At 37.5% G+C, this 23853-nt stretch overlaps 1 non-coding gene across 1 annotated transcript; it reads right to left on the reverse strand.

Annotated features, from left to right (window-relative positions):
* Nucleotides 1-23211: 23211 nt before the first annotated feature.
* On the reverse strand, nucleotides 23212-23319 carry LOC112714162 (small nucleolar RNA R71). Its single transcript, XR_003159118.1, has one exon. It is a non-coding gene; the product is annotated as a small nucleolar RNA R71 (small nucleolar RNA).
* Between the last annotated feature and the right edge of the window lie 534 nt (nucleotides 23320-23853).

The following is a 23853-nucleotide window of genomic DNA, read 5'->3' on the forward strand; positions in this document are numbered from 1 at the left end:
TGCTCCTCCCTTGCCTCCTCTTGAATTAGGGTTGAAATAGCTTCAGAAAATGAGTTGGATTGGGTTCTGGGGGCCCAAAATTCGCTGCCAGCGAATTGCATTAATGGGGTCACGTGCTGGGACCTGTGCGCATGCACACACGTGTACGTACGCACACATGCTGATTTTTCCACTTGTGCGTACGCATGACTGCACGTTTCCACCTGTGCCTACGCACACATAGTTGTGCGTATGCACACTTGTTGAAAAGCTCCAAACTCCATTTCTTCATGAATTCTCCACTTTTACATGCTTTTTTTTTCTTCATTCCTTCAATCCAATCTTTGTCTTACAAGCCTGAAATCACTCAACAAACACATCAAGGTATCAAATGGAATCAAAGTGAATAAAATTTAGCAAATAAGGGCCTAAAAAGCATGTTTTCACTTTTGAGCACAATTTTTGGAGAATTTACAAAATCAAGCTATTTCATTGAATAAGTGTAGGAAAAGTTGATAAAATCCACCCAATTAGAGCAAATAAATAACATGAAATGTGGATTTAACACTTAGTATTGAGTTCTTCATGTTCAATTTTGTGCATAACAAGTACTCATAACATTGCCTTTAAGAATTTCTTTGGATTTCTAAATTGAATGTTGTAGCTACCATGTAATTTGAATTCACTATCTATTGTTAGGAAATTTGTTTTTAGTAGATGCATTTTTTGTTAGGTGATGCTTGCTATGATTGATTTTAATTTAAGTCACCTTGTTAATACATTGAAATTAAGAAATCGTGAAATTGGATCATAAGCTTACCTTGTGACATTTTTTGAGTTTTTTAAGCTTTATGGACTATGCTTGTCATGTTTCCACTTCATGTCCTCTAGGCGTTGCAACAAACTTTCCTCTATCATCCATTTCATAATTGCTTGAATACTTTTAAGCCCTTTTATTACTTGTTTGTTTATCTTAATGGTGCACGAATTCCCACACACTGTACAACTGAACCAACAAGTGTACTAGGTCGTCCAAGTAATACCTGAGGTGAGTCAGGGTCGATCCCACGAGGATTGTCGGCTTGGATCAAATAATGGTTATCTTGTAAATCTTAGTCAGGCAGATAGAAAAGTTTTGTAGTTGTCTAAACGCATAAAAGTAAAATAAAGATAACATTACTCAGTAAGGCTTCAGAGATGCTTTGTTCTTCTGGATCAATCCTTTCTTACTGTCGAATCCAACTGTGAATGATTTCTTCTATAGCAGGCTGTATGTGATCAATGCCGGTTTGAGCGGCCGCCAATCTTCCTCTAGGCTGAACACCAGGTTTAGTGCGCATCTAGTCTAAATGAGGGTGAAGCTCCTGCAGTTCATTCCCTTGGTGATCCTACTCAAAATGCCACAGACAAGGTCGAATCTTCTGGATCAGAGAATGTTGTGCCTTGATTCTAGCCTTTACAACAAAGACTCTAATCTCTCCATACCTCGGTTGAACTGATGTCTCGAGAAGTCCCCAAGGAAGTCATGGATTAGCTGTCTAAGAGACGTATCCTCAAGCTAGTGGTTCATTGATATCCGATGAAAGACGCTCGTTGAGCCCATGTAGAATAGAGATAACTTTTGACAGTTCAACTCATTCATAAGGTTAAAGAAAGAAGATACATCTTAGGAGAAAATCAAACACAAATTGAAATAGAATAGTAGTGCTTTTATTAATCCATAAAACTCAGCAGGGCTCCTAGCCTTAACCTAGGAGGTCTAGTGACTCATGCTGATCGAAGAAATACAAAATGAACTCTTGTCTATATATACTAATCTAATAACTAAGGATTACAGAAATATGATAGGCTTAGGCTTGTAGTGCGAAAATCCACTTCCAGGGTCTACTTGGTGAGTGTTTGGGCTGAGCTTTAGTGTCTCCCACGTGCTATGAGGCTTCTTGGGTGTTGAACGCCTGCTTGGGACACCTTTGTGGGTGTTGGACGCCAGCTGCTCCCTTGAGAACTCTCCATTTGGATATCTGTAGCTCGAGAAATGCTTCCTTGAGTGCACGGAGGTCAGATCCTGACAGCATCTGCTACGCTTTCCCTGCCTCTGAATCAGACTTTGTCAAAACTTTTAAATTTCAACTAGAAAATACCTGAAATCAGAATAAAACACAAAAACTCATAGTAGAATTCAAAAATGTGAATTTTACACTAAAACCTATGAAAATATAATAAAACTTAAACATAACATGCTAAAAGCTATATGAAAATGATGCCAAAAAACGTATAAAATATCCGCTCATCACAACACCAAACTTAAACTGTTATATGTCCCCAAGCAACTAAAAACAAAGTAGGATAAAAAGAAGAGTACGATATAATAAATCTCAAATTTTTCAATGAAGCTAAGTTTCAATTAGATGAGCGGGACTTAGTAGCTTTTTGCTTCTGAATAGTTTTGGCATCTCACTATCTATTGAAACTCAGAAGTATTGGCCTCTTTAGGAACTTAGAATTAAGATGATATTATTGACTCTCTTAGTTTAGTTCTTTTTTTATTCTTGAACACATCTTTTAGAGTCTTGACCATGGCCCTAAGCACTTTGTTTTCCAGTATTACCACCAGATACATAAATGCCACAGACACTTAAATGGGTGAACCCTTTCGGATTTTGATTCAGCTTTGCCAGAATCCCCAGATATAGGTGTCCAAAGTTCTTAAGTACACTCTTTTATACTTTGAATCATGATTTTAACTGCTCAATCTCAAGCTTTCTACTTGACACATTCACACCACAAGCATATAGTTAGGGACACTATTCCTTTAAAGTGCTTAAGCCAAGATTTTATTCCTTTTAGACCCTCCTAACCATTGATGCTCAAAGCATTGGATCCTTTTACCCTTGCCTTTTGGTTTAAAGGGTTATTGGCTTTTTGCTCTTGCCTTTTGGTGAACTATTCTTAAGATAAACTTGAAATTCATGCATCCTAATTTTCTTTTTCAAATAAAATTTTCTTTTAAGTAAGGTGAGAGATATATGGAACATTTTATAACTTCAAGACATAGATAGAAATGATCATGCAATAAGAACACGAGAACAGACAATAAAACATAATGAAAAACAGTAAAATAACATAAAATCAAGGGGTGATAGAACCGGACCACCTTAATGACGGCGACTACCACTTCCTCTAGAGAATCCAATAGAGCGCTTGATGTCTTCAATATCATGCCCTTGTCTCTGTTGTTCTTCCCTCATAACTCTTTGGTCATGTCTTATTTCATTGAGGATGGTGGAATACTCTTGATGCTCCATCCTCAGCTGATTCATGTTAGAGCTTAATTTTCCCATAGAGGTGTGATGAGCAGATATTTTATACGCTTTTGGCATCATTTTCATATAGTTTTTTTATCATGTTTTGTTTAAGTTTTATTCATTTTTAATAGGTTTTAGTATTAAATTCACATTTTTGGATTCTACTTTGAGTTTGTGTATTTTTGTGAAATTTCAGGTATTTTCAAGCTGAAATTGAGGAGCTGAAGCAAAAGTCTGATTCAGAGACAGAGAAAGCACTATAGATGCTGTCCGGATCTGACCTCCTTGCACTTGAAAGAGCTTTTCTGGAGTAATAGAAGTTCAAATGAAGCGTTCTCAACGGCTATAAAAATCTGACTTCTGGATCTTTCCAGAAATGTATAATAGTCCGTAATTTGCCAGTGTCCAATGCCTTAGAGACCTCCTAGCACATAGATCTCATCAAAGCTCAGCCCAAACACTCACCAAGTTGGCCCCAAAGGTAGATTTTAGCACGAAAAAGACTGTTTTACCCTTACTAATCATTAGTTTACTATTTAAAGGAGAAGATCAACCTTGTTTATCATCTACCATCTCTTCCAGTATATTTTAATTTTTACCATTGTATTTCCTATCAGTATGAGTTTCCAAACCTCCTAGGTTGAGAGGAGGAGCCCTGCTGAATTCTACGAATTAATAAAAGTATTACTGTTTCTCTTCAACCCGTGTTTGATTTAATTCTAAGATGTATATTTGTTCTTCAACATGGTGAATGGGATGATTCATGACAATCAGCTCTATTCATCAGACCAAGACAGCGTGTCTGACAACTACCTGTGTCTTCTTGGGTTCGTGTGAATACGTGACTGGAAAGCATCGAATCGCCAGCTTGATTATACATCTCTCAGACGGCTAATCCACGACTTCGTCAGAGACTTCTCGAGACACCACTTCAGCCAATTTATGGAGAGATTAGGGTCTTTGTGGAAGAGGCTAGAATCTAAAGAAGCACCATTCTCTAATCCGGAAGATTCGACCTTGTTTGTGGCGTTTTGAGTAGGATCACCAAAGAGAATGAACTGCTAGAGCTTCACTCTCGTTCAGATTGGATGACCGCGACCATACGGCGTTTGATGTGAAGTAGAGGAGATTGATAACCGCAGTTATACGGGGTTGATCACATACAGCCTACCATAGAAGAAATCATTCACACTTGAAGGAGACAGTAAGACCAGAGTTAATTCAGAAAGACAAAGCAACTCCAATCCTTAACCATCTTCTTATCACTGATTCCTTTCAAATTCACAAAGTATTTTATACACTATTTCTTTTATGCTTTTAACCAAATTTAAACCAACAACTTTTTGATTCACCTGACTAAGACCTGCAAGATAACTATAGCTTGCTTCAAGTCACAATCCTCGTGGGATCGACCCTGACTCGCTCAGGTATTATTGGACAACCTAGTGCACTTGCTGGTATAGCTATACAAAGTGTGAGGATTCGTGCACCAAGTTTTTGGCACCGTTGCCGGGGATTGTTCGAGTTTGGACAACTGACGGATTATCTTGTTCCATAGATCAGGTATTTTCTTATTTTTTTGAGTCTTTTATTTTTATTTTCTTCTTCTTTATTTTCGAAAAAAAATAATAAAATCAAAAACTTTTTCAAAAAAAATTCTTTTCTTTGTTTAATTTTTGTTTTTGGTTTGATTCTTTTGTTTTTGTTCTTGTCGAGTTTTTCGAAATTTTTGAGTCTTTCTTTCTAAAAATTTTCAAAAATAGTTTCTTTTGTTAAATCTTGTGTCAATCTTTAAGTTTGGTGTCTTCTTGTGTGTTTTCTTTAAATTTTTGAAAATTGTGTGTTTAGTTTACAAAAATTTTAAGTTGGTGTTCTTTGCATGTTCTTGTGTTCTTTAAGTTTTTTTATTAGTTTTGTTCTTGGTGTTCTTCTCAATTTTCAAAGTGTTCTTGTTTTTTTTGTTTTGTTCTTAAAAATTTTAAGTTTTGTGTCTTTTACTTGTTTTTCTCTTTCTTCATTAAATTCAAAAATAAAAAAATCTTTTCTATTTTTGTTTAAAAATTATTTTCGAAAATTTTTAATAAAAATTCAGATCGTAGTTTTAAATTTCAAAATTCAAATCTTTTCAAAACCATATCTTTTTCAAAAGTCATATCTTTTTGAAAATCTTATCTTATCTTATTTCAAATTCAAAATTAAAAAATTCAATTTCAAAATTTTATTTTCAAAATTGAAATTTCAAAATTCAAATTGCAAAATTTAAAATTTCAAAATTTTTAAAAATTAAACCTTTTCAAAATTCAAATCTTTTTCATATTTTTATCTTATCTTGTGACTTTTTGAAAATTCAAAAATTCAAAATTTAAAATTTCAAAATCAAATCTTTTTCAAAATCAAATTTCAAATCTTATCTTTTTCAAATCTTTTCAAATTCTTATCTTATCTTTTCTAAATCTCAAATTTTAAAATCAAATCTTTTTCAAATCTTTTTTATTTCTTTTCTTATCTTTTCTTTCATTTTTTTATAATTTCAATTTTTAAATTCAAATCTTTTCTAATCTCTTATCTTATCTTGCTTTCAAATCTTTTCTTAATTAGCTAGTTGTTTTCTCTCTCTTCTTTTTCAAAACTTGCTATCTAACTCTTCTCTCTTCTAATTTTCAAAAATTCTTCTTCTTCTTCTCTCTCTTCTATTTTCGAAATTCATTAACTAATTTTTAATTCCTTTTAATTAATTAACCTTATTTTCAAAATTAATAAATAAATAAAATAAAAAATTGTAATTCTTATTTATCTTTTTTATTTCTAATCCTTCTCTTATTTACTTCTATTTATTCGAACTCTTCTCCTTTCCCTTCTCCCTTCTTCCATCTTCATTTTTATATCTTTCTCTTCTTTCTTCACATCTCAGTGGGAGCTCTCTATACTCAAATCAGATATATAAGCTTCCTTTCTTTCTTTTTTTCTTCTTTTATTGTTTATGACCAGGAACATGGATAAAGAACCCCTCTTTAATCTTGATCCTGAACCTGAGAGGACTTTAAGGAGGAGTTTACAACAAGCTAAAGCACAACACTCCGGAAGAAACCTTTCAGAAAATTTTGAACAAGAAATAGAAGACATGGCCAAACCTGAAGGAGAGGGAAGAAAGGTTCTGGGTGACTTCACTATGCCTACCTCTAACTTTTATGGCAGAAACATCTCTGTACCTGCCATTGGAGCTAACAATTTTAAGCTTAAGCCTTAGTTAGTCTCTCTTCTACAACAGAATTGCAAGTTCTATGGACTTCCAATGGAAGATCCACATAAGTTCTTAGTTAAATTCTTGCAAATATGTGATATTATTAAGACCAATGGAGTAAATCCTGAAGTCTACAAGCTTATGCTCTTTCCCTTTGCTGTATGAGACAGAGCTAAGATATGGTTAGATTCCCAACCAAAAGAGAGGTTAGACTCTTGGGAAAAGCTGGTTAATGCTTTTCTGGCTAAATTCTTTCTACCTTAGAAGATGAGTAAAATCCGAGTGAAAGTTCAAACCTTCAGACAAAGAGAAGGCGAATCCCTCTATGAAACATGGGAAAGATATAAGCAACTGATCAGGAGATGTCCTCCTGATATGCTCTCAGAATGGTCTATCATCGGCGTATTCTATGATGGTCTGTCTGAGATGTCCAAAATTTCATTAGACAGCTCTGTAGGTGGATCACTGTAGTTGAAGAAAACACCTGCAGAAGTAAGAGAACTCATTGAGATGGATGCAAACAACCAATTTATGTACACTTCTGAGAGGAATCCTGAAAACCATGGGATCTCTCAGAAGAAAGAAGTTCTTGAAGTTGATACCCTAAATCCATATTAGCTCAGAACAAGATCTTGACCCAACAGGTCAATATGATCTCTCAGTATTTGACTAGAATGCAAACTACAGCTGGCAGTACCCAAGAAGTATCTCCTGATATAGATGCTTATGATCCTGATCAACCCACCATGGTGGAGGTGAATTACATGGGAGAACCCTATGGAAACACCTACAATCCTTCATGGTGGAATCATCCAAACCTCCTATAGAAGGATCAATAGAAACCTCAGCAAGGTTTCAATAACAATCAAGGTGGAAGGAACCAGAATAGGTTCAATAACAGGTCACCATTCTCATCTTCTCAAGGGATTATAGAAACCTCTAAGCAGAGCCTCTTTGACTTAGTCACTCTGGTTTCCAGCCTCTCTAAGACCACTTAGAGCTTTATAACTGAAACAAGATTCTCCATTAGAAATTTGGAGGTACAAGTTGGTTAATTAAGCAAGAGGATCCTTGAGACTTCTCCTGACACTCTTCCTAGTAACACTAAGGTAAACCCAAGAGAAGAGTACAAGGCCATCACCTTTGAGGCAGAGGCCAAATCTTGAGAGATTGGGAAAGCATTGAACGCCAGTGAGTAAGCCCTCATTGGGCGTTCAACGCCCAATCTGGCAGCAAGCTTGGTGCTGAACGCCAGTAAGGAAGCCCTCACTGGGCATTCAACTGCCATCCTAGTAGTAGAGTTGGCGTTGAACGCCAGCCAGGGAGCACTGGCTGGTTGTTCAATGCCCAAACAGGGAGGAACTCTAGCGCTAAATGCCAGTGGAGAACTGGTGGACGAAATTGTGATCCTCAAAGTTGGTCTCTTTATATTTGTATGAAATCAAAAATACCCCAAAGAGATCATGGTGTGATGAATTGGGATCTTAATAATCCCTGGTGTGATCATAACTCCGTTCAACTTAACCAGCAAGTGTACTGGGTCATGCAAGTAATACCTTACGTGAGTAAGGGTCGATCCCACAGAGATTGTTGGTATGAAGCAAACTATGGTCACCTTGTAAATCTCAGTTAAGTGGATTCATAGGGTCAAATGTAATTGGATTAGATATTTAAAAGATAAATAAAATAAGGGATAGAAATACTTATGTAAATCAATAGTGGGAATTTCAGATAGGCGTATGGAGATGGTGTGCTCCTCTCGGATCTCTACTTTCTTCTTACATTCATCCAATCCTTCTTACTCCTTTCCATGGCAAGCTATATGTAGGGCATCACCATCATCAATGGCTACTTTCAATCCTCTCGGGAAAATGGTCCTATGCGCTGTCACTGCACGGCTAATAATCTGGAGGCATCACCCTTGTTGATAGCTACATCACATCCTCTCAGTGAAAATGGTCCAAATGCTCTGTCACAGCACGGCTAATCATCTGTCGGTTCTCAATCAGGTTGGAGTAGAATCCATTGATTCTTTTGCGTTTGTCATCACGCCCAACCTTCAGGAGTTTGAAGCTCGTCACAGTCATTCAATACCGGAATCCTACTCGGAATACCACAGACAATGTTAGACTTTTCGGATTCCCAGGATCCTACTCGGAATACCACAGACAAGGTTAGACTTTCCGGATCCCCATGAATGCCGCCATCTATCTAGCTTATACCACGAAGATTCTGTTGGGGAATCTAAGAGATATGCGCCCGGCCTAAAGTAGAACGGAAGTGGTTGTCAGTCACGCGCGTTCATAGGTGAGAATGATGATGAGTGTCACGGATCATCACATTCATCAAAGTGTTGTGCAACATATATCTTGGAATAAGAATAAAAGAGAATTGAATAGAAAGTAATAGTAATTGTATTGAAACTTGAGGTACAGCAGAGCTCCACACCCTTAATCTATGGTGTGCAGAAACTCCACTGTTGAAAATACATAAGTGAAAGGTTCAGGCATGGCCGAATGGCCAACCCCCATGGTTTAAGGACTAGGCGTCCAGAGATATCTAATACACTAGTAAAAAGTTCTATTTATAATAAACTAGCTACTAGGGTTTACATGAGTAAGTAATTGATGCATAAATCCACTTCCGGGGCCCACTTGGTGTATGTTTGGGCTGAGCTTGGTCTATCCACGAGCTGAGGCTTTTATTGGAGTTGAACTCCAAGTTATAGCGTGTTTTGGGCGTTCAACTCCGGGTCATGACGTGTTTCTGGCGTTTAACTCCAGACAGCAGCATGTACTTGGCGTTCAACGCCATGTTACGTCGTCAATTTCCGAATAAAGTATGGACTATTATATATTGCTGGAAAGCTCTGGATGTCTACTTTCCAACGCCATTGAGAGCGCGCCATATGGAGTTCTATAGCTCCAGAAAATCCATTTCGAGTACAGGGAGGTCAGATTCCAACAGCATCAGCAGTCCTTTTGTCAGCCTTTTTCAAAGTTTTGCTCAAGTCCCTCAATTTCAGCCAGAAATTACCTGAAATCACAGAAAAATACACAAACTCATAGTGAAGTCCAGAAATGTGAATTTAACATAAAAACTAATGAAAACATCCCTAAAAGTAGCTTAAACTTACTAAAAACTACCTAAAAACAATGCCAAAAAGCGTATAAATTATCCGCTCATCACAACACCAAACTTAAATTGTTGCTTGTCCCCAAGCAACTGAAAATCAAATAGGATAAAAAGAAGAGAATATACTATAAATTTCAAAATATCAATGAATATTAATTTTAATTAGATGAGCGGGACTTGTAGCTTTTTGCTTCTGAACAGTTTTGGCATCCCACTTTTTCCTTTGAAGTTTAGAATGATTGGCTTCTCTAGGAACTTAGAATTTTGGATAGTGTTATTGACTTTCTTAGTTAAGCATGTTGATTCTTGAACACAGCTACTTATGAGTCTTGGCCGTGGCCCTAAGCACTTTGTTTTCCAGTATTACCACCGGATACATAAATGCCACAGACACATGACTGGGTGAACCTTTTCAGATTGTGACTCAGCTTTACTAGAGTCCCCAGTTAGAGGTGTCCAGAGCTCTTAAGCACACTCTTTTTGCTGTGGATCACGACTTTAACCACTCAGTCTCAAGCTTTTCACTTGGACCTTCATGACACAAGCACATGGTTAGGGACAGCTTGATTTAGCCGCTTAGGCCTGGATTTTATTTCCTTGGGCCCTCCTATCCATTGATGCTCAAAGCCTTGGATCCTTTTTACCCTTGCCTTTTGGTTTTAAGGGCTATTGGATTTTTCTGCTTGTTTTTTTTCTTTTTCTTTCTATATATTTTTTTTCGCCATTATTTTTTTTCACAAGCTTTTGCTTTTTCACTGCTTTTTCTTGCTTCAAGAATCAATTTCATGATTTTTCAGATCATCAATAACATTTCTCTTTGTTCATCATTCTTTCAAGAGCCAACAGTTTTAACATTCATAAACAACAAGATCAAAAATATGCACTGTTTAAGCATTCATTCAGAAAACAAAAAGTATTGTCACCACATCAATATAATTAAATTAAATTCAAGGATAATTTTGAAATCCATGTACTTCTTGTTCTTTTGAATTAAAAACAATTTTCATTTAGGAAAGGTGAAGGATTAATGGATTTTATTCATAGCTTTAAGACATGGTTACTACATACTAATGATCATGAAGTAGAGATACAAAACATAGATAAACACAACATAGAAACCGAAAAACAGAAAGAAATAAGAACAAGGAATGAATCCACCTTAGTGGCGTCTTCTTCTTGAAGGACCAACAATGTCCTTAAGCTCTTCTATGTCCTTTCCTTGCCTTTGTTGCTCCTCCCTGATTCCTTTTTGATCTTCTCTTATTTCATGGAGAATGATGGAGTGCTCATGATGTTCCACCCTTAATTGTTCAACATTGTGGCGCAAATCTTCTAAGGAGGTGTTGAGTTGTTCCCAATAGTTGTTGGGAGGAAAGTGCATCCCTTGAGGCATCTCAGGGATCTCTTGATTTGCAGTCAAATGTTCTACCACTGAGCTATAAACCCTTTACATGAGTCTTTCCATCTCCCATGACTCAGAGGTGGAAGCTTTTGTCTTCCCTTTTTTCTCTTCTTCTTTTTCTTTTTTTTTGGATGTCTCTGGCCTTAGGTGCCATTAATGGTTATGGAAAAGCAAAAAGCTATGCTTTTACCACACCAAACTTAGAAAATTGCTCGCCCTCGAGCAAGAGAAGAAAGAAGAGAAGAAGAAGAAGAAGAATATATGGAGGAGAAGGGGAAGTGTAGGTTCGGCCAAGGTGAAGAAGAGAGGGTTGTGTTGTGTGAAAATGAAGTAGAAAGGAAGGGTATATTTAGGGAGGGGGGAGGGTGTAGGTTCGGCCATTTAGGGTGGGAATGGGTGGGAAAGTGTTTTTGAATTTTGAAGGTGGGTGGGGTTTATGGGGAAGAGTGGATGGATGTGAGTGGTGAAGGGGGTGATTGGTGAAGGGTTTTGGGAAGTGTGACATGGGGAAGAGTAAAATAGGATTAGGAGGTAAGGTGGGAATATAGTAGGTGGGGATCCTGTGGGGTCCACAGATCCTGAGGTGATCCTGTGGTGTCCACAGATCCTGAGGTGTCAAGGAATTCCATCCCTGCACCAAATAGGCATGTAAAATGCCTTTGCACACCATTCTGGCATTTAAACGCCGAGTGGTGCACATTCTGGGCGTTCAACGCCCACATGTAACATGTTTCTGGCGTTGAACGCCAGTTTCATGCTTGTTACTGGTGTTCAACGCCAGCTTTTCCTCTAGGCACATTCCTGGCGTTCAGCGCCAGAATGTTGCTTGTTTCTGGCGTTCAGCGCCAGGTTGATGCTCTGTTCTGGCGTTGAACGCCAGCCAGATGCTTCTTACTGGCGTTGAACGCCAGTTTGTGCTTCCTCCAGGGTGTGATTTTTTCTTTTGCTGTTTTTGATCCTGTTTTTAATTTTTACATTTTTTTCGTGACTCCTCATGATCATGTACCTAATAAAACACAAAATAACAATACAATAAAAATTAGATAAATAAAATTGGGTTGCCTCCCAACAAGCGCTTCTTTAATGTCAATAGCTTGACAGTGGCTCTCATGGAGCCACAAAGGTGATCAGGTCAATGTTGTATAGTCCCAACACCAAACTTAAAGTTTGGATATGGGGTCTTAACACCAAACTTAGAGTTTGGTTGTGGCCTCCCAACACCAAACTTAGAGTTTGACTGTGGGGGCTCTTCTTGACTATGAACTGAGAGAAGCTCTTCATGCTTACTCTCTTTTGTCACAGAGGGATGGCCATGTGCCTTAAACACAAGGTAGTCCCCATTCAATTGAAGGACTAATTCACCTCTGTTGACATCTATCACAGCTCCTGCTGTGGCTAGGAAAGGTCTTCCAAGGATGATGCATTCATCCTCTTCCTTCCTAGTGTCTAAGATTATGAAATCAGCAGGGATGTAAAGGCCTTCAACCTTTACTAACACGTCCTCCACTATTCCATAAGCTTGTCTCAATGACTTGTTTGCCAATTGTAATGGGAACAAGGCAGGTTGTACGTCAATGATCCCCAGCTTCTCCATTACAGAGAGTGGCATAAGATTTATCCCTGACCCCAGATCACATAGAGCTTTTTCAAAGGTCATGGTGCCTATGGTACAAGGTATTAAAAACTTGCCAGGATCTTGTTTCTTTTGAGGTAGAGTTTGCTGAATCCAGGTATCTAGTTTATTAATGAGCAAGGGGGGTTCACTTTCCCAAGTCTCATTACCAAATAACTTGGCATTCAGCTTCATGATAGCTCCTAAATATTGAGCAACTTGCTCTCCAGTCACATCTTCATCCTCTTCAGAGGAAGAATAGTCTTCAGAGCTCATGAATGGCAGAAGGAGATTTAATGGAATCTCTATGGTCTCTGTATGAGCCTCAGATTCCTTTGGATCCTTAATAGGAAATTCCTTCTTGCTTGAGGGACGTCCCAGGAGGTCTTCCTCACTAGGATTTTCGTCCTCCTCCTCCCTTGTGCATTCGGCCATATTGATTATATCAATGGCCTTGCACTCTCCTTTTGGATTCTCTTCTATATTGCTTGGGAGAATACTAGGAGGAGTTTCAATGACTTTCTTACTCAGCTGGCCCACTTGTGCCTCCAGATTTCTAATGGAGGACCTTGTTTCACTCATGAAACTGAAAGTGGCCTTTGACAGATCAGAGACTAGATTGGCTAAATTAGAAGTGTTTTGTTCAGAATTCTCTGTCTGCTGCTGAGAAGATGATGGATAAGGCTTGCTATTGCTCAGCCTATTGCGTCCACCATTGTTAAAGCCTTGTTGAGGCTTTTGTTGATCCTTCCATGAGAAATTTGGATGATTTCTCCATGATGAGTTTTAGGTGTTTCCATAAGGTTCACCCATGTAATTAACCTCTGCCATGGCAGGGTTCTCAGGATCATAAGCTTCTTCAGAAGCTGCCTCTTTAGTACTGTTGGATGCATTTTGCCATCCATTCAGACTTTGAGAAATCATGTTGACTTGCTGAGTCAACACTTTGTTCTGAGCCAATATGGCATTCAGAGTATCAATTTCAAGAACTCCTTTCTTCTAAGGTATCCCATTATTCACGGAATTCCTCTCAGAAGTGTACATGAATTGGTTGTTTGCAACCATATCAATGAGTTCTTGAGCCTCTTCAGGTGTTTTCTTTAGGTGAATAGATCCACCTGCAGAATGGTCCAATGACATTTTCGAAAATTCAGATAGACCATAATAGAATATATCTAATATGGTCCATTCTGAAAACATGTCAGATGGACACTTTTTGGTCAGCTGCTTGTATCTTTCTCAAGCTTCATAGAGGGATTCACCATCTTTTTGCTTGAAGGTCTGAACATCCACTCTCAGCTTGCTCAGCTTTTGAGGAGGAAAGAATTTATCCAAGAAGGCAGTGACCAGCTTATCCCAGGAGTCCAGGCTATCCTTGGGTTGTGAATCCAACCATATTCTATCTTTGTCTCTTACAGCAAAAGGGAAAAGCATGAGTCTGTAGACTTCAGGATCAACTCCATTCATCTTTACAGTCTCACAAATCTGCAAGAACTCAGTTAAAAACTGGTAAGGATCTTCAGATGGAAGTCCATAAAACTTGCAGTTTTGTTGCATTATGGCAACTAGCTGAGGTTTCAGCTCAAAATTATTGGCTCCAATGGCAGGAATGGAGATGCTTCTTCCATCAAATTTGGATGTTGGCTTTGTGAAGTCACCAAGCATTCTCCTTGCATTATTATTATTTTCGGCTGCCATCTCCTTCTCTTGTTCTAATGTTTCTGAAAGGTTACCTTTAGATTGTTGTAACTTAGCTTCTCTTAATTTTCTCTTCAGAGTCCTTTCAGGTTCTGGATCAATTTCAACAAGAGTGCCTTTTTCCTTGTTCCTGCTCATATGAAAGAGAAGAAAACAAGAAAAGGAGAGAAATCCTCTATGTCATAGTATAGAGATTCCTTTATGTTAGTAGAAAAAGAAAATAATTAAATAATTAAATAATTAAATAGAATAAGAGAGAAGAGATAGAAAATTCGAAAATAATTTTTAAAAAAAAGGGTTAGTAATTTTCGAAAATTAGAGATAAGATAAGATTAAAATTAAAATTTAAAACAAAAGAATTTTTGAAAAAGAGATGAGATATTTTCGAAAATTAGAGAGGGAAAAGTAGTTAGGTGGTTTTGAAAAAGATAAGAAACAAACAAAAAGTTAGTTGGTTGATTGAAAAAGATTTGAAGTTTTTTAATTTTAAAAAGATAAGAAGATAGGAAGATAGAAAAGATATTTTAAAATCAAATTTTGAAAAAGATAAAATTTTGAAAAAGATAAGATAAAAGATAAAAAGATTTAATTCAAAAATTTGAAATTACTTACTTCACTAACAAGAAACTACAAGATAAGATTCTAGAACTTAAAGATTGAACCTTTCTTAACAAGAAAGTAACAAACTTCAAATTTTTGAATCAATCACATTAATTGTTAGCTAATTTTCGAAAATATGATATAAAGATAAGAAAAAGATTTTGAAAATAATTTGAAAAAGATTTTTGAAAATTTTCAAAAATAATGAAAAAAATGAAAAAGATATGATTTTTGAAAAAGATTTTAAAAAGATAAGATTTTTAAAATTGAAAATTTGACTTGACTTGTAAGAAACAACTAATTTTGAAAATTTTTGACTAAGCCAACTCAAATTTTCGAAAATTTGGAGAGAAATAAGGAAAAAATATTTTTTTGATTTTTGAATTTTTAATGATGAGAGAGAAAAACACAAACATGACCCAAAACATGCAAATTTTGGATCAAAACACAAGATGCATGCAAGAACACTATGAATGTCAAGATGAACACCAAGAACACTTTGAAGATCATGATGAACATCAAGAACATAATTTTGAAAAATTTTTGATGCAAAGAAAACATGCAAGACACCAAACTTAGAAATCTTTAATGCATGGACTCTAACAAACGAAAAATGCATATGAAAAACAACAAACAAAACAAAACAAAAAATTATCAAGATCAAACAAGAGGATTTACCAAGAACAACTTGAAGATCATGAAGAACACTATGAATGCATGGAATTTTCGAAAAATGCAAGAAAAATTTTTAAATCATGCAATTGACACCAAACTTAAAAATTGACTCAAGACTCAGACAAGAACACAAAATATTTTTGATTTTTATGATTTTCTAATTTTTTTTTGGATTTTTATTAATTTTTTTCGAAAATATTTTTGGAAAAACGAAAAAGAAAAATTTTGAAAAAGTTTTTGAAAAGAAAATTACCTAATCTGAGCAACAAGATGAACCGTCAGTTGTCCATACTCGAACAATCCCCGGCAACGGTGCCAAAAACTTGGTGGACGAAATTGTGATCCTCAAAGTTGGTCTCTTTGTATTTGTATGAAATAAAAAATACCCCAAAGAGATCATGGTGTGATGAATTGGGATCTTAATAATCCCTGGTGTGATCATAACTCCGTTCAACTTAACCAGCAAGTGTACTGGGTCATCCAAGTAATACCTTACGTGAGTAAGGGTCGATCCCACAGAGATTGTTGGTATGAAGCAAGCTATGGTCAGCTTGTAAATCTCAGTTAAGTGGATTCATAGGGTCAAATGTAATTGGATTAGATATTTAAAAGATGAATAAAATAAGGGATAGAAATACTTATGTAAATCAATAGTGGGAATTTCAGATAGGCGTATGGAGATGCTGTGCTCCTCTCGGATCTCTACTTTCTTCTTACATTCATCCAATCCTTCTTACTCCTTTCCATGGCAAGCTGTATGTAGGGCATCACCATCATCAATGGCTACTTTCAATCCTCTCGGGAAAATGGTCCTATGTGCTGTCACTGCACGGCTAATCGTCTGGAGGCATCACCCTTGTTGATAGCTACATCCCATCCTCTCAATGAAAATGGTCCAAATGCTCTGTCACAGTACGGCTAATCATCTGTCGGTTCTCAATCAGGTTGGAGTAGAATCCATTGATTCTTTTGCGTTTGTCATCACGCCCAACCTTCAGGAGTTTGAAGCTCGTCACAGTCATTCAATACCGGAATCCTACTCGGAATACCACAGACAAGGTTAGACTTTCCGGATTCCCAGGATCCTACTCGGAATACCACAGGCAAGGTTAGACTTTTCGGATCCCCATGAATGCTGCCATCTATCTAGCTTATACCACGAAGATTCTGTTGGGGAATCTAAGAGATATGCGCCCGGCCTAAAGTAGAACGGAAGTGGTTCTCAGTCACGCGCGTTCATAGGTGAGAATGATGATGAGTGTCACGGATCATCACATTCATCAAAGTGTTATGCAACGTATATCTTGGAATAAGAATAAAAGAGAATTGAATAGAAAGTAATAGTAATTGTATTGAAACTTGAGGTACAGCAGAGCTCCACACCCTTAATCTATGGTGTGCAGAAACTCCACTGTTGAAAATACATAAGTGAAAGGTTTAGGCATGGCCAAATGGCCAGCCCCCATGGTCTAAGGACTAGGCGTCCAGAGATATCTAATACACTAGTAAAAAGTCCTATTTATAATAAACTAGCTACTAGGGTTTACATGAGTAAGTAATTGATGCATAAATCTACTTCTGGGGCCCACTTGGTGTATGTTTGGGCTGAGCTTGGTCTATCCACGAGCTAAGGCTTTTATTGGAGTTGAACTCCAAGTTATAGCGTATTTTAGGCGTTCAACTCCGGGTCATGACGTGTTTCTGGCGTTTAACTCCAGACAGCAGCATGTACTTGGCATTCAATGCCAAGTTACATTGTCAATTTCCGAATAAAGTATGGACTATTATATATTTCTGGAAAGCTCTGGATGTCTACTTTCCAATGCTATTGAGAGTGCGCCATTTGGAGTTCTGTAGCTCCAGAAAATTTATTTCGAGTGCAGGGAGGTCAGATTCCAACAGCATCAGCAGTCCTTTTGTCACCTTTTTCAGAGTTTTGCTCAAGTCCCTCAATTTCAGCCAGAAATTACCTGAAATCACAGAAAAATACACAAACTCATAGTGAAGTCCAGAAATGTGAATTTAACATAAAAACTAATGAAAACATCCCTAAAAGTAGCTTAAACTTACTAAAAACTACCTAAAAACAATGCCAAAAAGCGTATAAATTATCCGCTCATCAGGAACCCCTCACTGGGCATTCAATGCCCAACCAGACAGAGAAGCTAGCATTGAATGCCAGCTAGGATACCCCTGTTGGGCTTTCAATGCCCAAAATGATAAAAGAATTGGTGTTTAATGCCAGTAAGGGTACACAGCATGGGCGTTCAACACCCAAAGAGCCATCGGAGCTGGTGTTGAATGGTTGTAAAGGCACACCCTCTGAGTGCTCAATACCCACTCAAGAAACCCCTATCCAAGAACTAAAGGAAGACAAGGCTCACATAAAGACCATAGAGGTTCCTTTGCATGCACTCATGCAGTGTATGAGTTCTGATGAACGCTCATCCTCTAATGAGGATGAAGACACTAGGGAAGAGCAAGTTGCTCGGTACCTAGGAGCTCTAATAAAGCTGAATGCCAAACTATGTGGTACAAAGCCTTTGAAGGAATAACCTCCATTTCTTTCTAAAGAACTCAATGTTTGGGTTCAGTAGAAGCTACCTCAGAAGCTTCCAGATCCTGGACGCTTCCTGATCCCTTTCACCATAGGCACCATAACTTTTAAGAAAGCCCTTTGTGACCTAGGGTCAAGGATCAACCTCATGCCACTCTTTGTAATGGAGAAGCTAGGAATCCTTGAGGTATAAGCTACAAACATCTCATTAAAGATGGCAGACAAGACAATGAAGAAGCCATATGGCTTAGTAGAGGATGTCTTGGTGAAGTTGAAGATCACTACATCCCTGCAAACTTCCTAGTCTTGGATATTGGAGAGGATGAGAATGAATTTGTCATCCTCGGAAGATCTTTCCTAGCCACTGTGATTGCTATCATTAATGTGGCTAAGGGAGAACTAACTCTACAAGTAGGGGAGGATCACATCTTGTTCAAGATGCCTTATCCTAATTCTCCCTCTGAGAAAAGAGAGATAACTATTTAACACTTAGTGTTCCAACCCTGTCTTTTAGTGTAGAGCTTTACAGAGCCCCCAAACATCAATTCTAAGTTTGGTGTTGGACAGCCACCAACAAGCTCTATGCACAAAGGTGCTAGGAAGAAAGTACCTAAAGGCTGGAGGGACAAGAAAGTCCCAACTGAAGGCCTCTCACCTGGCATGAGATTTGTCTTCACCAAGAAACCAGTCATATCCTATCTTTAGAGCATGTAGAACTCATTCACGAGAAGACAGGAAAAAAGTTCACTATAAGGAGCAAAATTCTGAGCCCATACTCACCTCTTTAATGAGCTAACCGTCAAGCTAATGACGTTAAAGAAGTGCTTGTTGGGAGGCAACCTAACCTTAATTAATTATTTTCATTTTCTTTTATTTTGTTTTTCTTTAATTTATATTTTAGGTTCATGATCATGTGCAGCAGTCAGAATAGAGACAGAATCATTCAGCATAGAAAATAAAACACTCTAGATGGAGTGTTGTTGAAGTTGAATGCCAGCCAGTGAGCATACCCTAGGCATCCAATGCCCCAAATGGGCAACATTGCTGGCATTGAATGCTAGCCAGGGAGCAGACCCTGGGCATTCAAACGCCAGTGCAGAAGGCAGGGAATCTAAATTTTCTAGCCTCTCAGGACCAGTGGGTTACACAGCTTCTTCACCTACCCCACATACTTTCACACTTTCCCATACACACTTCTTTATAAACCCTAACCCAATCACATCCATATCACTTTCCCAAAACCATCATAACTACCATCAACCCCCACCCACTTTAAAATCAATTTTTCCTCCCAATACCCCACCCATGGCTGAACCCAACCCCTAACCCACTCCTATAAATACCCCTCTTTATACCCCCTCATAACACACATCTCTCATACACTCATAAGCCCCACGACCGAGCCCTCTCTATCCTTCTATTTTCTTCTTCTTCTTCTACTCTATTCTTCTCTTTACTTTATTTTTCCTCGAGGACGAGCAAAGTTTTAAGTTTAGTGTTGGAAAAGCCTAGCTTTTTTCTTTCCATTACCACTTATGGCACCCAAGGTTGGAGAACCCTATAGAAAGAGGAAAGGAAAGGCAGTAGCCGCCACCTCTGAATCTTGAGAGATGGAGAGATTCATCACTAAAGCCCACCAATACCACTTCTATGAAGTAGTGGCAGAAAAGAAAGTAATAACTGAGGTCCCTTTAATCTCAAGAAGAATGAATATCCAGATATTCGAAGAGAGATTCAGAGAAGAAGTTGGGAAGTCCTAACCAATACCATTCAAGATGTTGAGATTTTAATGGTGCAAGAGTTTTATGCTAATGCATGGGTTACTAAAAACCATGACTCTAGTGTGAACCCAAATCCAAAGAATTGGAGCACCTTGGTCTGAAAGAGAATCTTAGATTTCAGCTCAGAAAGTGTGAGGTTGGCGTTCAAGTTGCCTCTGATGCAAGGGGACCCACATCCTTACATTAGGAGAGTCAACTTTGATGAAAGAATGGATCAGGTTCTCTCAGACATCTGTGTGGAAGGAGCACAGTGGAAAAGGAATTCTCAATGCAAGCCCATTCAACTAAGAAGGCTTGACCTAAAGCCCATAGCTAGAAGATGATTGGAATTCATCCAACGTTCCATCATCCCTACTAGAAATCGGTCAGAAGTCACTGTTGACAGAGCCATCATGATCCATTACATCATGATTGGAAGTGAGGTGGAAGTACATGAGGTGATTCCTCAAGAATTGTACAAGATAGCTGAGAAGCCTTCCACCAATGTAAGGTTGGCATTCCCATACCTCATCTGTCATCTATGCAATTCAGCTGAAATTGTTATAGAAGGAGATATCTCCATTGGGGAGGACAAGCCCATCACCAAGAAGAGAATGGAGCAAACTAGAGAGCATGCACAAAAGCCTGTGCAGCTGCTTCAGCATGAGATTCCTGAGATGCCTAATGAGCGGATAATTTATACGCTTTTTGGCATTGTTTTTAGTATGTTTTTAGTATGTTTTAGTTAGTTTTTATTATATTTTTATTGGTTTTTAGTTAAAATTCACTTTTCTGGACTTTACTATGAGTTTGTGTGTTTTTTCTGTAATTTCAGGTATTTTCTGGCTGAAATTGAGGGACCTGAGCAAAAATCTGATTTAGAGGCTGAAAAGGACTGCAGATGCTGTTGGATTCTGACCTCCCTGCACTCGAAGTGGATTTTCTGGAGCTACAGAAGCCGAATTGGCGCGCTCTCAACTGCGTTGGAAAGTATACATCCTGGGCTTTCCAGCAATGTATAATAGTCTATATTTTTCCTGAGATTTGATGGCCCAAACAGGCGTTCCAAGTCAGCTCAAGAATTCTGGCGTAAAACTTCAGAACTGGCACAAGAATGGGAGTTAAACGCCCAAACTGGCACCAAGTTTTTGGTGCCGTTGCCGGGGATTGTTTGAGTTTGGACAACTGACGGTTCATCTTGTTGCTTAGATTAGGTATTTTTCAAAATTTTTAAGAATGAATTCTAGTGTTTCAAGGTGATGTTCTTATCATCACCAAAGCTGATTGATCTTCATCAATTTAGCTCTTGAATGCAATGTCCTGCTGAAGCTTGGCTAGCCATGTCTAATTTCTTTAGACTAAAGCTTTAGACTAACATTGCATGATTCCTGGAATTCTTGTTAAAAATTTTGAATCTTTTTATTTTCTTCTCCATATAATTTTCGAAAAAACAAAAAAAATTACAAAATCATAAAAAAACCAAAAATATTTTTATGTTTCTTGTTTGAGTCTAGTGTCTCATTTTATGTTTGGTGTCAATTGCATGTTTCTGTTCTTCTTGCATTTTTCATGTGTCTTCATTGATCTTCAAGTTGTTCTTGATGATTTACTTGCTCTGATCTTTAAATTATCTTATTTTGTGTGTTTTGTTGTTTCTCATATGCATTCTCAACTTGTTAGTGTCAATAGTATACAAACTTCTAAGTTTGGTGTCTTGCATGCATTGTTTATTTGATCTTAGTTTCATTTTGATTATTCCTCATCATTAAAAATCCAAAAAAAAATTTTAATTTGTGTCTTTTCAAGTCAATAATACAGAGAATTGAAGATTCAGAACATACAGCAGAGGAATTACAGAGAAAAAGCTGGGCGTTCAAAACGCCCAGTAAGGAAGGAAAACTGGCGTTTAAACGCAAGCCAGGGTGCCTGGTTGGGCGTTTAACACCCAAAAGGGTAGCATTTTGGGTGTTAAACGCCAGAATGGATACCATTCTGGGCGTTTAACGCCAGGATGGCACAAGAGGGAAGATTTTGTTTTTAATGCAATTTTTTTCAAGTTTTTATAATTTTTCAAAATCAAATCTTTTTCAAATCATATCTTTTCAATCATAGGTTTTCAAAATCAATTTCTTTCCTTTTTCAAAAATACTTGCTAACAATTAATGATTTGATTCAACATTTCAAGTATGTTGCCTTTTCTGTTGAGAAAGGTTTAATGTTTGAATCATATCTTTTCCTGTTAGCCAAGTAATTAATTTTAAAAATCAAATCTTTTTAAATTATTTTTCAATCATATCTTTTTAATCAAATCTTTTTAAAACCATAACTTTTCAATCATAGCTTTTTAATCACATCTTTTTCAAAATAGTTTTCAAATCATATCTTTTTTTATTTCTAATTTCAAAATCTTTTTCAAAAATCACTTTATTTCTTTTTCAATCTTAGTTTTCGAAAATCATCAATCAATTTTCAAAATGTTTTTAAAATCTTTTTAATTTATTTTCGAAAATTTCTTCCCCTCTTCTCACATCCTTCTACTTTTGGACTAACACTCCTCCACTATCAACAATTCGAACTCCATCTCTCTTGATAAGTTTGAATTCTTCTACCTCTTCCTTCTATTTTTCTTTTCCTCTGACACCTCAAGGAATCTCTATACTGTGACATAGAGGATTCCATATTTTCTTGTTCTCTTCTCTTTCATATGAGCAGGAGCAAAGACAAAAGCATTCTTGTTGAGGCTGACCCCGAACCTGAAAGGACCTTGAAGCGAAAGCTAAGAGATGCTAAAGCACAACTCTCAGTAGAGGACCTAACAGAATTCTTCAAACAAGAAGAAGACATGGCAGCCGAAAACAACAACAATGCCAAGAATGCAAGGAAGGTGCTGGGTGACTTTACTGCACCTACTCCCGACTTCTATGGGAGAAGCATCTATATCCCTGCCATTGGAGCAAACAACTTTGAGCTTAAGCCTCAATTAGTTTCTCTAATGCAACAGAATTGCAAGTTCCATGGACTTCCATTGGAAGATCCTCATCAGTTTTTAGCTGAATTCTTGCAAATCTGTGACACTATCAAGACCAATGGGGTTGACCCTGAGGTCTACAGACTTATGCTATTCCCTTTTGCTGTAAGAGACAGAGCTAGGATATGGTTGGACTCACAACCTAAAGAAAGCCTGAACTCTTGGGAAAAGCTAGTCAATGCCTTCTTGGCAAAGTTCTTTCCACCTCAAAAATTGAGTAAGCTTAGAGTGGAAGTCTAAACCTTTAGACAGAAGGAAGGTGAATCCCTCTATGAAGCTTGGGAAAGATACAAACAATTGATCAAAAAGTGTCCTTCTGACATGCTTTCTGAATGGAGCATCATAGGTATCTTCTATGATGGTCTGTCTGAACTGTCCAAGATGTCATTGGACAGCTCTGCTGGAGGATCTCTTTATTTGAAGAAGACGCCTACAGAAGCTCAAGATCTCATTGAAATGGATGCAAATAACCAATTCATGTACACTTCTGAAAGGAATCTTGTGAACAATGGGACAAATCAGAAGAAGGGAGTTATTGAGTTTGATACTCTGAATGCCATATTGGCTCAGAACAAAATATTGACTCAGCAAGTCAATATTATTTCTCAAAGTCTGTCTGGAATGCAAGCTGCACCAGGCAGTACTAAGGATGCTTCATCTGAAGAAGAAGCTTATGATCCTGAGAACCCTTCAATGGAAGAGGTGAATTACATGGGAGAACCTTATGGAAACACCTATAATCCTTCATGGAGAAATCATCCAAATCTCTCATGGAAGGATCAACAGAGACTCAACAAGGTTTCAATAATAATAATAATGGTAGAAGAAACAGGTTTAGCAATAACAAGCCTTTTCCATCAT

This window comes from Arachis hypogaea, chromosome 9 (assembly GCF_003086295.3).
Source record: "Arachis hypogaea cultivar Tifrunner chromosome 9, arahy.Tifrunner.gnm2.J5K5, whole genome shotgun sequence".
NCBI classification, from domain to species: domain Eukaryota; kingdom Viridiplantae; phylum Streptophyta; class Magnoliopsida; order Fabales; family Fabaceae; genus Arachis; species Arachis hypogaea.